The sequence below is a fragment of the Poecile atricapillus genome, chromosome 4 (assembly GCF_030490865.1).
Source record: "Poecile atricapillus isolate bPoeAtr1 chromosome 4, bPoeAtr1.hap1, whole genome shotgun sequence".
In the NCBI taxonomy this organism is placed as follows: domain Eukaryota; kingdom Metazoa; phylum Chordata; class Aves; order Passeriformes; family Paridae; genus Poecile; species Poecile atricapillus.
Genome location: NC_081252.1, coordinates 53,276,647 through 53,290,127, shown reverse-complemented (window position 1 = coordinate 53,290,127; position 13,481 = coordinate 53,276,647).

Genomic DNA, 13,481 nt, shown 5'->3' with positions numbered 1-13,481 from the left:
GCTGCAGGGGTCACTTTTCCCCAGGCAGTCTGAACGAACCAATTAACAGGGAGCGCTTGACTCCACAGCATCTCCTTAACGCCTGAGGAGTTTGCTGAACCAGCTAATGATGCTGTTTTATTTGACTGAAGGTGATATTTTTTCATAGCAGTTGAAATTATGTCAATGCATCAGGAAACCCCTGGGGGTAGCAGAAACCCCCAGATTGTTATGGGGGGCTCAGAAAGGCTCTGATTAAATTAAGTTTAGCTAGAGAAAAGCTTAATGACTTTTATGATATTTAAATACTATGTTACAAACACAGAGAAGTTGGATCTGCAGTCTTCAGTGCGGGACTGAATGAGCATTAGCTCCAGAAATCACATTAATTCAGTTACAGATGAAGTTTGAACTCTGGACTTTATGGGCTGGCTGTAATTCTTTTAACCATGTGCTGTGTCTCCAGTCATGGTTTCTTAGCAGTGAGCAAGATCTTACCAAAGTATGTGCTTTTCTGTTCTCTGAGATCAGAGATGTCATTCATTCCTTTGATCCAACAAGTTCAAAGAGTAAGGGATATTTTCTTATTTGACTCCAGGGCTTGGATTCCAATGGGGAGAGATATAACTCCAGAACAAGGAGAATTTGGATGTGTGGCATTAATGCAATCAGATAACTAAGATGTCTGATGAAACACTGCCAAATTGACAATGTCTTCTATTGAATCTATATACATGTTTTGTATGTTAAATTCAGTGTAATGTTACAGAATTTTATTGTAATGTTCAATTTAAAAAATATTCTGGCAAAGTTCAGTTTGGGAATATTGCTTTTCCTCTGGAACTCTTCTCATGCAAAGAAAAAGATGGTGGTATGTTTCAATTTCCTCCTATGTCAGTATCAAGATACAACTGTGGCCTGAGTTCTGCAAGATAAACTGAAAGAGTCTGAACAGTGCCAGGAAGTAGCAGAACCATAGGAAATTCAGCACCAGGATCAGATCAGGCTTAAACTACTATTAACTGTTCTCTTGGCTAAAATTATAACACAAATCACTACTAGAAATCTTTCAGATGAAGAGAATAGCTCCCTACACCCAGAGATACCTTTTCCATATGTTCTGCGAGCTTTCATATCATTGAGGGTTACTGACGAGCCAAAACAGCCAAGTGCCAGAACTGGAATCTGTAAAAAGAGTATGAGAATTTTGCTGTTCTGAATGCATCATTTGATCCATTAATTTGATTCATTAATTGTTTCTCCATCTCACTGGTACATCTCAAGTGAACAACTGCACTAATTAAGTGGTATGTATCTGCTGGGTGAATATCCTCAGGCAAAAGTAAAATACTCTTCATTTGTTCTAGAAACCTTTGTCAGTTTTTCTAACTGCCAATCACCTGAACACATAAATAAAGAAAATATGCAATTCCATGTAACAAAGATGTTTTTAATTCAAACTGGGTGAGCTAATGTAGTATTTTGACTTCCAAGGGCTTCCTATGACCAATAATACACTGCTAAATCCAAGTGGAGTTGATTTTGATGAAGAAGACAGGGATTTAATAAATTAGATTAAATAATTGAGAAAAGAAAGATTAAATAATTGAGGACTCTTTCTGTAACTTAAATATAAATCTATTGGACCTCTTGTTTCAGAAAGGATGAAAATGGCTTAGACTTGCATCCCTGTATTTTTCTCTCAGTGATACTTCTATAGATCAAGGCAAGTTCAGAAGCCCTGTCAGGAAAAACAAAATCTTCAAATTGCCAATAAATACACTGATATCAAACAATCCATGTTTCACTCACCTGTATAAAAAGATAAAAACTCAAGGCCCTGCAGTGCTTCTCTGATGATTAGCAATGTCACTGAAGGTTTTAACAAGTGAAAGAACAGAGGAGCAGCAACCTTTCATGTCATTTTGCAAGTTAATGTCATGATATCCTTTTCTAGCATATCTGAATGAGTGCTTCACAAAAAATTAAATAGATGTAAATATTTGGAAGAAAGAGGTTATGATAAATGGGTATATATTCTCAATATTTTATAGTCTCGTCTCTTTTTTTAGTATTTTCCTGTTAGTTTCCTTGCAGTTTTTTGAATAGAACTGGTTTTTCTCCTATGAAAAGCAATAGATCTAATTCCAACAGTCTCTACGGAAACTCATAATGTTTGAGAACAATTACTAACTTGTGAAATGCTAATGTACACAGTGTTCTTTGCCTTGAACCAGACTAGAATACAGATGCAGAATCAGTGAATTTTTAAATGGAAGCCTGATGGCTGTTTTGATCTAGGACAGACCAGCACACTGCTATTTCTGTTCAGGGAAGTTTTGCTTGGAAAGCTAATATGATCACAGCAGTACACAACAGCTTTTAGTATCATTAGCTATTAATATTAACAAATTTGACCACTCAGAAAGTGCAACCTTATTGCCAACATCCACTGAGTAATGCAAAAAAGCAAACAAGCCATAAAATCATATGCAAGGCAGACTCAGGCCAGTCCTCAATGAGAACAGTAAGAACTGCATAAATCCTTTTATGGCAAAATCATGGGGAAGAAAACTGTCTTCTTATCAAATATAAATCAACCTTATTATCAAATTGGCCATTCCAATATTGAATGGATGTCTTTGTCCTGCATGGAAAGAACAGAAACCTATCAGCAGCCTGTAAAACTGTTTTTCTTAGCTTGTAGCTTGTATGTCTCTGTCTACTTTGACTCTGTGATCGCTTGCAGGAGGCACATGCACAGTTCCTTGCCTGAGAGGCTATTATTAGATGCATGAAATCAGTTGGGAGGCTGTGTTTTCTAAAGCCTGCCCCATTTCTTAGAGTGCTTAAACACTGCAGGATACAAGCTAGGGAAGTGCCAGACTTTACAACAGGTCACATCTGTTCTTCACTCCCTGAAAGAAACCAGGCTTAAAGTGAGGAACACAAAGAGAAGAAAGGATGGGCACTGTGAGGACAGGCTCCAAGCCATAGCAGTGTTCTATTACACAACATAAAGACAGCTTTAAACATCATTGGGGTATGCAGGTTACCCGTTTTACAGACAAAAGGTCTAAAAAAAGCTACTAACCTAAGATGTATCAGAAGGCAAACAGTGACAACCTGCTTCTAGTTTCAGATTATGTCCTGAGCAACAGTGAACTTCAGCATAATACCAGAACAGAAATGTGACTCAAAAACACTGTTTCTCTTCTTTATCCTCATGGCTTTGATGAATACTCTTATGTTGCCTCTGCTTGTTCAGTGAATTAAATTATTTTAATCTTTGTTTGGAATGATTGTCTCATTTCTGTTTGTTCAAGAACATAAAAATGCAGCTGTGACTTGGCAGGACTAAGAATGTTCCTTTTCATTATCAATTCTGCTAGGTATTGGTGAGAACACAATGGTCATACTAAAAAACTTGTCAATTCATGTTATTAACAAACTATTTTGTCATTATTGCTGGAAGATTGAGACAAAGTACTCAATAGAGAAAAATGGAGAACTTTCATGCAAACAAACTTATCAAATGAGTTGCAAATGGTAAAAAGCAATAAATAGGATCACAATGTATTTCTTATGGCTGTGGCTGCATAAGGGATCAAACAACCTCATTCCCAGGCAATGATCTGATGATGCATATGCACTGCTACTATAGCTGCATTGAAATTGCACCGGTTAAAAATGCTTTTCACAAATCTGCTTCATATAAAATACCTTTGAGAGAGAATTGATTGATCTTGTGAATAGGGTTGAGTTAATTTTGAGACTTAAAATGGTTGGCAGCATTCCAAGGAGAGTTAGACTCACAGATTTCTCTGCAATATTCTTATCTGCAGAGCAGTGCTGAAGATTTCTGAAAAAGAAATCAGCTTCATCAGCAGAGAAAATTGCATACAGGCACTGTGATGAATGCTCTTAATCAGAAAGGTGTCTGTAACCCATGCACGTGTGTATCTTAAGTTGCAAAGTCAGCATGTTGACATTCAATTGAGATTTAACTCCTGGTTACTATGTTGCTTCATTTCCAGCACGGAAAAAGTAGGAAAACCCTCAAAAGATGGGAGTTTTCTGCCTGATCCTGTAAAATATACTGGACTGCAATAATAACAATAAACAACAAAAATAATAATTGTTAACAACATGTACCTAGAGTATTGATCTCTGTATTTTTAAGCTTTGCAGTTTTATTTGTAACACTGCCTAACACATATTACAAACTTTTAAGAGACTCGCAAAAATAGTCTGGGCTGAAAAGTGTGCTATCAGATGATAGTGAGTCATGGGGAAGACTACTGGAATGCAAGGCTCTTCTGCTAAATCACCCCCGTTCTTACAAGGTACCCAGTACAAACAGACAGAGCTGTAAGAGCTGTTTGATCTGGCAGAAAGATACTCTCAGTTTTGTAAGAAAGGGGCTGGAAACTCATTTGCAGGTGGAAGGAATATGAAAACTGGAAATCCCCTCCAGAAAAAGGAGAAAAAATAACCCAAGCTCAAGAAGACTCTTGGGCATATCACTGATTATGCTAACAACACAATTAAACACAGTGAAGTGGGTGCTTGTGGGTATTAGCAGCATGTGTCTTCACTTGGTTTAGACCATAAAAACTTTAATGCCTTGTTTAGAGTTTGACATGTGATTTACAAAGCAGAGACAAGATCAGGGGAGAGACACGGGCACCAGAGAAACTGGATTTAGAGAGAACTAGCAGGCACAGATTTGTGGTCTCTGTAAACTGCCAGATACAAACATAGCAAGAGGGGTATCACCAACAGTGTGTAAAGTCATAGTGGGGAAGGGAATATGTACAACCCTACACCAGTCCTCACACAGAACTGGATACTTACTATTTCCTTGTGAAGGTAATGAAATTTACTTGGCACAATGAACTACGAATCTCAAAACCGACAGGTGGATATTACCTGGGCAGAGGCAAAGCCTGATCCTGTATCACTAAACTCAGTAGAAGTCTTTAAATTTGGCTCAGTAGATGCAAGTTGTGAGAGCAAAGTCTGAATGGGCTGAAGGAGCCTAAATCTGATGTGGTGCCTAGTGTTACCTGTGCAGGGGTGCTGGAAAAGAGCAGAGGGTATCATTTCATCACATCTGCTCAAGTTGTCCTAGACATTCAGATCGTCTCTGAACCTAAGTTATAGAAGAAAAGAAGAAAACAGGTAGCAGAAGTGTTGAGCACCACTTTAGACATGTACCACAAAATATGTGCTAATGAGGCAGGTTATAATTTAATTTTGCAACTGTAGGGATATGAACAAATCTTTTGAGGATTGATTCATTATGCATGTACAGCTTCAGGGCTCTCCATTCTGTATAGGTGTGCTTTCCTATGTAAAATATGAAAATTAAAGGAGCTGTTTATGTCACTAAAACCACAATGTGTTGTTCCTGAAAGGTGAAAGAACATCTTCTATCTTGCCAAACCACATAGCTGCTGCTTTTGGTGTCAAATTATCTGACTGTGCTTTACTTCTCTCTGCTGGATCTTCTTTATATTCCTGGAAGACATCTTTGTAATTTTATTAGTATTTGCATAAGTGAACATTGCCTTGCCCAAATGGTTTCCATGGAATGTATGCAGTAACTTTATTTTTCTTGGTAAAGTACAAGCATTAGCAGCTGAGGTGACTTATATGTGAAGTCCTTACATTTGAGCTGTGATTAGATTATACAGGGAAATATTTGTCCTGGTAATCACTCTCCTGTTCTTAACTTCCAGGAATAATATTTTAAAAATATATCTTTATCTATATATAGATATAAACAATAAATATACATTTAATACATACATAGAATATTAATATGGATTTATAATACATATATAGATAAAAATTACATATCTATATATATAGATGTATATACACATATTTATATTAAGAGTATCTGAAGAGGTTTTTTTTTTTGTATGAATATGTAAAAGTCTAGCTTTGCTAAACAATATTATTTTGATAATTGTCCATGTATGCCAACAGGAATTTATGCCTGTCTATGAAAAATATTTGTGAACAGAAAACCACTCTTGAATCTTAATTTTAGCAGTAATGATTACTATATTAGCTAGCAGTCATAACCATGAGAAATAAGGAATTCAGTTTTGCATGTTTTTGGTAAATGAATGATAGAAATATTTTTACATAACCTACACTGTAATGAAAGAGTATATCTGAAGAGAAATGTTTTATTAATACCCTGGCTGCTGTGTTTTTACAAAATGTCAATAATAGTAATATTTGAAGACTTGGAAAGGTAAGGTCATGAGCAACAAAAATGTTAATTACCACTGCAATGATTTTTGTACCCCTTGCTTCTGTGACTGAGAACTCCATTATTTTGCTCTGCTCCTTCTCTGATTGCCCCTGGCTAGAAATTTTGGCTGTTTCCTCTGTCTCTTACTCCTATTATCCCTGAAGCAGCTCATATTCTTCCATTCCTTTTTCAAGCTCCTACACATCATATTAACAGTGACTATTCTGGTGCCTGATCTTCAGATTTCTTCCTGAGCTTTCCTTGTCATCAGCTTTCCCTTGTCCTCCACACCTCCAGTTGCTAAAATAATGCTTTAATTATCCTACTGTTTTCTACCAGAGTGAATGAGGTAAATTTATAACATTCCACATCAAAACAGACTCTTTTTTATCCTTATTATAAAGCCTAATACAAGATTTCTTGCAAGTGTAATGAGATAAAAATTAAATAAAATATCAGTTGCTAAGCACAAAACGTATCTAGGCAAGTTTTCCAGTGAAGAGTTGATGATTCAGTAGGCATTAGCAACTTTTGGACTCATTTGGCCATTACTTTTAAAAATAAAATTAAATAATCTAGAAAAATTAAATGTGAAAAACGGGTTTTGAATGAACCTCTTACATTTTTGACTCAATTTGAAAATTGACTAGAAAAGCAAAGGAAGAAGATGTGTTTATCACCCGTACTTCCTCTGTCTGTGCTATGCTCTCTTACATTAGAGTCCAGGCAGTTGTTTGTGTATACTTGAATAGTTGAAGATTTAAGGTTGAAGGTATTATAGGTATTATACTGAATTCAGATTAGTTTCTAAATTTAATGAAAGATACTCTGCTCTGGAACTTAAATCTTCCAGTTCTGAGGCAGGAAAGCTGACCACAACTAGGACACTGATGAGTATTTCAGAAATCTACGCTAAACGTAACACCTCAACCAGAAGTAAAGACATAAAAGAAAAAAGGAATTTAAGATAACATCTCAAATGTTTTTCTCCATTATAGCTCCCTAGACATTTTAAGTTTAACACATGGTACTTGTTAAATGAAAACTGAACCAAAGACACCCTCGAGTGAAACAAAGTTTTGAACAATTTAATTTCTTAACATTTCTGCAACAAAATTATTTTCAGTTTCACTGAAACCACAGTTACTTACAGAGTGATTAAAAGGGACAAAACTGGTGAAGTTTTTGTTCACTTATCAACCCCCAGTTACTACATAATAGATCTGTTTACACATTAATTTGGCAACCTGTGTTGGGTCAAATAAAAATGGCAACCTTTCTCATGGATTTAATCAAGTCTGAAAGAGCTATTGAAAGAGAGCAACACAGGGTCAGGTTCCATGGCCACCAATAACAGCGAGGTGCTACATACAGATGTACCTGTTACACATGGCACCCTGGTATGGAATGTTAATGACATCTTACTTGCTTTAAGTAAATTATTTACTAGTCTTTAATTATGAAAACTTCACAAGTCAGTAAACTCAAGTTCCTGTGGATTCAATGAGTAATCAAAACTTCTTCAGTGTAAAAGGCTTAGATGAATTGAAACTTCTGTGATCTCCTAGGTTTTGCTATACTGTGTCAGCACTTCACTGGAAAAATAAAATATTTGGTGTTTCTTGATTTTTTGGAGAAACTGAGAGTTTCAGAAATCAACATGGACAATATCAGCAGGTGGATGTTCGTGGGCATGACCAGTTTGGCAAACTTTGATCTTTCTGCCTCTGCATAATTTATTATATTTGGATTGTAATTTCAAAATAAGAAGGGTATAAAAGAAAGTCCTAGTATGGATGAAAAATTGGTGTAAAGATTGCAAGAGAAGTTGTGAAAGGAAGTAATCAATGGGGTTCTTTAGTAATTTATATACTGACTTTTTTTTGTTCAGCAACAATCTGGAAAGGAAGAGAAACAATAAGATGTGATAATTTGCCAATACATAAAAATATTCAGAATAGTGAGGATGAAGGAAAGCATTAGAAATCAGGTCAGAAAGACTTTATGACACAATGAGTGGTCAGATAAAAATCAGATAAATTATGTACATAGGAAAAAAAGATCCATGGCTTCAAATATAGGCGAGTGAACTCTGAGATGAAAGTTGTGACTTAGGAGCAAGATCTTGCTCCCATAGAAGTATCAGCTCAATGCACTGTGTCATCTTCAGGCCACCAAGTTCAGGTTTTACCATATCCAGTCCTTGAGCAGTCCTAGATAGAGTTTAAACCACCACCTTACATAAAACAGCCTAATGGTTTTCCATTGTTCACTTTCAATGAACCTATTTACCAAATTCAACATTATTTAGCTTAACAAACACACTCAAGTATTACAAGTTGTGCTGGAAGTGAGATTTAATCTTTTATTATCATTCTTAATGTTCTACTCTAACTTTGTCAGTAAATCATTCATGCACTACCTAGGGTACTGAGCCTGCAAGAAAATGAGCCACTTCAGTTTGCATCAAATTAACCCTAATGAGATTGCTCAGCTCCAGAGCGCGCTAAGCTCTCGGAAGAAAGGCTCCAGATGGAACAGAACACTGTTTCCTTTTTCCTCCATCCATGAATAAGTTAAAAGCATACAGACTTAAAAAGTCTAACTTAAAATATGAAGGAGTTTTACAGGGGCTTCCTATGAGGGGACAGTAGCTCAAAATGTCATAGACAAAATGAAAATAAGATAGTGGTGCTAATATATATTTATTTCTTTCAAAAGACAAATAGCTCCAGGTACTGAAAATTCTTAGCAGAACTTTTAGCAAAATAAACTACTTCAAAGTGAAGGTGAAATATTAGTACACATAAATGAAATTGACTTTGGGCAGCAATTTCCAGTTGTGTCTTTTAAAAAGAGCTGCCATATCTATTTGGACAAAATGGAAAAACCAGCACAACAAATTTATTTCCATCTATACTGTAGCTAGCATAGTGCCCTATTGATCCACACAACCAATTAAACATGTATTTTACCCCTTTATCAGGAAGGATTCAAGATCTGTTTGAAGTGCTACATGCAAAGTTTATCCAGGCTTTTTGGCTTGCTTTGTAACTAATTGCTGCTGTCAAAGTTGCACCAGCCACGCTGGAGCACGTAGCAGATCCAGACCAGAGGGGTGTCTTTGTACCATCAACAAATTAAACACTGTTTTTAACTCCCCACATTTTCTAGTCCTGATGCATGTGGTTGCATAGAGTCACATCTTGGTTTGCTTAAATACCCGATATGATTTACATCAGAAATGGATCTGGTGAACACCCAAGTCTTTGGCAGGAATAATGTGCACTGGCTCGTGTGCTTAGATGCAGCTTGTTCCCAAAAACTCTATAAACTCACAATATGTATAAACACAGCTATACTAAGGTTTGTACTGAGGTTTACTAAATGTGCAGCCAACCTGTACCAAGCCTTGGTTACCTAGCTTTTGTGCACTCCTGCTGCAGAAGAGTCAGTACTTCAGTCTTCCCTGTGTAAGGGCACTTTTACCTGTGTCAGAAGCTTTTGTGAGGTGCCAGGCAGGATCTTCTTGGAGAAATGACACTGCAAAAGTCATCACAGATTTTAACAGAATCACAGAGGATTTTCCCTTATTCAGGAGAATTAAAAGCTGTCCATGAAAGCATTTATGTAACAGGAACAAACTTTACTGGGAAAAAACAGATTTCTGGGTTTCAGCAAAGGTTATTGCTGATTTATTGGAGTGTTTACAATATTTTTCCCCCTTTCCCCCCCTTTTTTTAAAAAAAATAAAACATCTGGAAACAATTTTAAAGCACGTTCCAATCCTGTTTTCAAACTCTGAATAAAAGCAGAGGCTGAGGCACATAAAACATTACAAGATCATGCTGCAAATTTCAAGTGCAAGTGAAAACCCAGCACCTTATCTGGGGCTATTCCTGTTCGTGGGGGATTTCCAGTTCTGTCACTGGTGGCGTTTCGATGTGAGCGTTGGTAACACTTCGCTGTAAACATGCTCATGGAGTTTGCGATAACTAATACTGTTTGGGCTTGGGATGTTTGTAAACAAAGGGGGTTTTAAAAAAAACAAACCAAACCAAACCAAAGTTACAAGAGGAGCGTGGGAGCAGCAGTCGCTCCCGCGAAGGGATTTTCTCAGAGGTCGGGAAACCTCTGGAATCACCTCTCTGCCGCAGCCCCGTGCGCGCAGTTCCCCGGGCGTTCTGTGCCTCCCGCGGGATGCCGCAGGCTCGGCCTGGCCCCAGGGGCTCGGCCTGCCTGGCCCCGGGGGCTCGGCCGGCCTGGCCCCGGGGGGCTCGGCCTAGCCCCGGGCATGGAGCGCAGCTGCCAGGCCCCGCTCGGCGGGGCTGCCGAGGCCTGTGCGGGGCCTATGCGGGCGGAGCCGCCGCCCGAGCACAGCGGGTGGCGGCGCCCCGGACCCCGCAGCGGTGCCGCAGGTGCGTGTGGGTCGCGGCGGGGCCGGGCGGGTGCGGCCGACGGGCCGTGCCGGGGCCCCGCTGCCCTGCCCGGCATGGGGCGACCCCTGCCCGGCACGGGCCCGGGGGTGGTGCCCGCAGCCCCGCCCGCAGCGCCCCGAGGGAGCCGCAGGAGCACGGTCAGGTACGAGCCCCGCGGCTCCTGCCCAGGCCAAGGGCAGTAGCTCCGCCCGCGACCGCACGGCTTTGGGGAGCTGGTTGTGTTTCAGGGCCTTCCAGGGCAGTGTTACAATGAAAGAACGTTTGCCTGTTTTTACACTGTTTTTACAAAGAAATAGCTGCCTATTCCTCCCCCTCCCTGTTTCTCATAAATAAAGCGCAGTAGGGGAATGGTCTCGTGGCTGACTTGTGTTCCTGACTCCCACCAGCCTTCGCTGCCCTCCAGCTTGGCCAGAGCTGGGGACAGCTGAGGCCTTGAAGCTCAGTGTCAGTCGCAGTGATGCTGGAAAGCAGATGCTGTCATGTGTATCCCACAGAGTTAGTGAGACGAAAACTACCGTGTATCTTTGCCTGTCAAGGATTTCCTGTTTGTTGGTGTGCGAGCAGCCACGTCTGTGCTCACATACCCTCTCGTGGAGCTCCTGTCCATGTGAATCAGAGCTGTATGGTCAGGCTGCCTGCTGTTCCTGATACAACACAAGTGGAGCTGTTTCCTGTTCATCTCTTTTCCTTATTTGTTGAGGCTTCTAAAAAAGGTGATAACTGAAGAAATGAGGAAAATGCACTTACTGATATAAACAAAGGAATTAGTAATTTTTAGGGGGGGGGGATGTGTATGAATCACTATGCTGTGCAGTGAATAAATGTCATAATTCTGTCTGCTTGAGTTTATTAAGTCAAAGCTGGAGGTATTCTTCACGCCATTCTGTTTTAGGAGACCTTGGGACCTTGACTGGCTTTTTTCCCTGTCAACTGAGCAATCTGCTTGACAGCCACAAACAAAGACAGGATCTTTTCCTCTCTTGTCTGGGAAGCTCTTCTTCGAAGCTGAGCTTTGTATTACTCAAGCTTAGTGTCCTCTGCTTGGCACAGCGTTGAGTAATTCAGACTGATTTACAGTGTTGCAAACATGCAGTGTGTCTGCGCAAGGCAGAACACTGGCATGTCATCTTTATTAGGATGACATTTGTCTTTTGGGAAAGTGTACTCATCAAATCATCCTCATAGCAGTGTGTGTTGTGGCTCAGCAAGAACGGCTTTGGCAAAGAAGTCAGGAAGAGTAATTGCAAACTCTACAAATCTTCAAAGTCCTTACACCGCAGACATAGTTCACTTGCTGCATTTTCTGAAATGGAATACTTGCATTCACCTGGCAAAGACATTAGAGTTTCAGGTCTCTGAAATGGCGACCCTGTTTCTGTGAGATAGAAATTTGCTGACCAAAATAGTGTAAACAATCATGAAAGCATATGTGGTTTTTTCCTTTCTAAGCACGAATGTTTCAATTTAGTTTAGGTGATCTGTTGCTTTGTTCTAGTGAAGAATAGGGCTTTCTTTTTATTTGCTTGCTCTGTTTCAATATGGCTTCATAAAATAAATTTATGTTTGCTTCATAGATCCATCACTGCTTCATCTAATAGGGATGTTGGAGCAAAACTCCTGCTAGAAAAAACTGTTTGTCTGATGCCTGAGACCTCTATAAAGTAACAGTAAAAGTTGCTTCTACAGGGTTAGCAGCTCTCAGTTTTGGAGAGCAAATCCTGGGGAAGGAGAATGAGATGTGGCTTCCTCCAGATGAGTTGCCAGAATTCAGGAAGCCACACTAGTCTGTTGTGTGGAGCATGCTGGGCTGGTGAGACACTGACTTGTGCTGGTCTTGGAGAGGGGAGGGATGGGCTGAGTGTCACCTGTGGTTGGGAAGGGGAGTTTGAATGGGGGAGTGCTGGCTCAGCATGGAGCATTTCATGCCTACCTGCTGGGGAAGCAACAGTTTGTGTCCGCCCCTTGCCCCTCCAACTCTGTGTGCTGCCATCCTCCATTGCCACTATGGTTTTTTGTGATAGGGGGCGGGAAAGGAGAGAGGAAAAAAAGGATGTTGAGCAAGTATGTCAGAACTGGGAGAAGTAGTATGTATTTTATCCTTAGTGATGCTGGGGAGTGCAGGGAAAAAGCTTGAGAATTCTTGTAATGAACAAATTATGTAGTAAAAAAGAAGACCCCTTCCATTTGGTCAGAATACCACCTTATTTTCTTAATTTTAAAGTGGCATCCTCCTCACCCTCCCCCACCAAATTCTGCTATTTTTTGCTATTAATCCTAAAATATCCAGAACTCTTTGGCAGCAATGGATCCATGCCTAGCTTTTTGTGCTATAGCTGCTAAATCCCTCATAGTTCTTTTGTATTATTCTTCCCTAGGCAGGAAGACTAATTTGATTTTTTTTTTTTTTTTTAATCTTTATTCTGTGTTTAAATTTGTTCTGGCATAACCCACCTCTGAACATTTAATATGACTTCTACATCTCCAGGCATTATCATAAATGCATGTTATAACAACCAGAGCAAGTAGGGTAAATCCAATACTTTAGATATGCTTTATGTGGAACTTTAGCACATTTTTGCATTCAACTAGCTCTGGGACTTTTTCATTTTCTTGAAGTCCTATTCCACCTCTGGGGAAGGTAATTTTTGTTTTACTCTTAATATGTGTAGAAAATTTAAGAAATGTACATGGGCTTACAGAGAGTTGGATTATACCTCAAGAGACTCTCAAAATGGATTTCCTGCATTTAAAATTGTGCTGTTTAGGTAATATATTAAATACATTAACATTTA